At 34.4% G+C, this 3,065-nt stretch overlaps 1 pseudogene; it reads right to left on the bottom strand.

The window, feature by feature from the left end:
* Nucleotides 1–302: 302 nt before the first annotated feature.
* On the bottom strand, nucleotides 303–2,697 carry LOC136784116 (uncharacterized; annotated as a pseudogene).
* Nucleotides 2,698–3,065: the final 368 nt, after the last annotated feature.

Raw genomic sequence — 3,065 nt, 5'->3', positions numbered from 1 at the left:
GAGTGCAGTGTAAGAAAAAGAAGTAGAAGATGGAGTGTACATCCTATGTTGAAAGCGAGAAGAGAGGAAGGAGAATTTTGGACACTCTTTAAAAATCTTTTAAAATTTGATGACAAGTTCCATGAATACTTTCGAATGCCGAAAACAAAATTTTATAATTTGCTGTCGTTAATTGAAAGTAAAATAGAAAAGGAAAATACACAATTTGGTGATGCAATTCCACCAATTGAAAGACTAGCAGTTTGCTTAAGGTAGAAATGAGATTTTATTTTAATTTAATATTATTACTATAATAGAAAAAATTAATGATTGTGTAAATATGGATCTTCTATTTGTTTTGCTTCTACTTGATACGATTGTGATGATGTTGATGGCAATACGGAATTCTGAAATGATAACGGCGGTGGTACGTTCGATAAATTAGTATAAGATGGTCCAGCAGTAGGGTAATAATTGGTTGGTTGACTGTATTGGGGTTGAACACTTTGGGTCGGTGAAATATTTTGTGAACGAGATTGATCGGTTTGCATTATTTGCTTCATCTCTAAATCAGTGACAATTTTAAATATTTCTGCTTTTGCCAAAGTTTGATAATAGGGAGTAAAAGATTTAACAGTTAATGCCATACTATTAAAAAACGCATCTAATGCTGTAGGCTGTACTGTCGAATTTTTTTTTCTCCTCTTTTTGCTCTAGCATATATTTCATTAAAACAGCAGATGCTGTTTGAGGTTCTATGTCTGCTTTTTTTCGAATCTTTTCTGGCAATTTTTCTTATATCATCTACAGTTTCTACCATTTCTGGACCCCCAGTATTTGTGTCAATTGATTCGTTCTCATCTACGTTTTCACTCACAAATTCTGGGTCATCTTCATCTTCACTAATATGAGAAGTCTGAAAAATTAACATGTAATGTTATATGCAAAAGCTGCAAAATAAAAACGTTGAAGAAGAAGCCACTTTCATTTAAGAAAATTTTGCGAACCTCAGTATTTGCTAAATTTGAGATAGTTTCCCTTTCTGGAAATGAGGGGATTAAGAAGGACATTTGATCTTTGAACTTCCATTTCTTACATTTTGCATATGCTTGCCCACTTTTTGTTTCTCGCTTCCTCTTTAATGATCTACGATAGCTATCGCGAAGCGAACTTTATGCCTTTTTACAACAAGAAACTAGAAAAATAACTTATCGTTTTGAATGCAAGTTGTACATCGTATTATTTTAATTATATTTCACAGATTTCTAGCTACTGGGGATTCTTTTAGAACGATAGGAACAAGCTACCGAATAGGACATTCGACACTTTAATCTATTGTTTTACAAGTTTGTGAAGCAATCATTGAACAATTAATGCCCATAACAATGCTACAACCAACTTCAGATCAGTGGAAAAAAATAGCAGTTGATTTTAGGGATATTTGGAACTTCCCAAATTGTATAGGGACAATAGATGGAAAGCATGTAACGATTCAAGCACCAGCTAATACAGGATCACAATTTTTTAATTATAAAAAGACTTTTTCCATAGTGCTTTTAGCATTAGTAGACGCACATTACAAATTTATTGCAGTGGATATAGGCGGGTATGGCAGAAATAGCGACGGAGGCTTATTTTCTAATTCTATCTTAGGAAAAAGACTAGCGGAGGATAGAATGAACATACCAAAAGGTATCGCACTTCCGAACACCACAAATATTATGCCTTATGTCATAGTTGGTGATGAAGCGTTCCCGTTAAAGCCTTACTTATTAAGACCTTATCTTGGATCTCAAATTCAAGGTGATAGAGGAAAAAGAATTTTTAATTATAGACTTTCACGTGCAAGAAGAGTATCAGAAAATGTTTTTGGAATATTAGGGCAAAAGTTCCAACTATACAATCGCCGGTTAAATTTAAATCCCGAAAATGCAGAAAAAATTGTGCTTACAACATGTGTTTTGCATAATTATATAAGGGAACACGAAATTACTGTTCAAGGGCATCGGAGCTTAGACGAAAATGAAACAGTGAGCAACTTACATGATTTACCACGTCAAGAAGGAAGCGCACCTAACGCAGCATTTGAAATTAGAAATACGTTTAATGATTATTTTTGTTCTCCACAAGGTGCTGTTGCGTGGCAAGAAGAAATTAGTTAGTAAATTATTATTTTTATTAAATTGATCAGGACCACTATACAGTCCAATTTTTATCAAGTTTTATCTATCTATTTATCTATTTAATGATCTATTTCTATATTTATTTTATTTAATATTAATAATGAGGAAATCCAACGATAGATTCCTTATTTTCCATTACGAACACACTTATATATTCATTTTATAGATTCTGTATGTCAAAGTTATGTATCTGCTTCAATGTCAAAACTATGGGACTTTTAACAGATTTTAATTATGTATATTAAGGAGAGGAGAATGGTTGTTGAATACTGTTTCTAAATTATAATTTCAACAAATATTTTTAATAGGAAACACTGTAAATTACTTAAATACATTTTTACAACATTTAGAGAAAATATAGGATTATTACTACAGATATATGGAAGAAGATTATTATCTTGCCTGAATAATTCATTTCTTTAGAAATTTCGTTGCCATTTTTGTCCTTAAATAAATTATCCATGTACTTCGGATGATTTAATGCATATAATGCTTCATGCTTCCTCACATTTTCAATTAATTTCTCCAAATCCATTTCTATTTGCGTCGATATGTGTCTGTCCGTGCCGTTTCCTAATTCAAACTATCCGGCAGACACCTTCATGACCCGGCAGCAACCTGCACAGACCGTCAAAACATTCTTTGCCAGAATGTCGGTCGGTTCGCGCCGGTCGGCACCGTTCTGCTGTGCCGTGCTGGTCAGTTGACGGTTAATATGAACATACTCATAAGAACACGTATGATTAAGTTTTGTCGTGCCGTGCTGTGCCGTGCCGTGCTGGTTTGGTGCCGTATAGTAAAAATCCACCTTAATGCGGTGTGACTGGCCCTCAGCGGCGCTTCAGGGGATGCATCGAGCACTAGAAATTACCGGCAGCCCCACTAGTCGTGCACTAGCGCCAC

This window comes from Prorops nasuta, unplaced genomic scaffold, assembly GCF_024137725.1.
Source record: "Prorops nasuta isolate Cenicafe-Biocafe unplaced genomic scaffold, Cenicafe_Pnas_1.2 PNAS00048, whole genome shotgun sequence".
Classification (NCBI taxonomy): Eukaryota; Metazoa; Arthropoda; class Insecta; order Hymenoptera; family Bethylidae; genus Prorops; species Prorops nasuta.
Note: the sequence above shows the minus strand (reverse complement) of the source record. Positions and strands in the feature narration are given on the sequence as shown.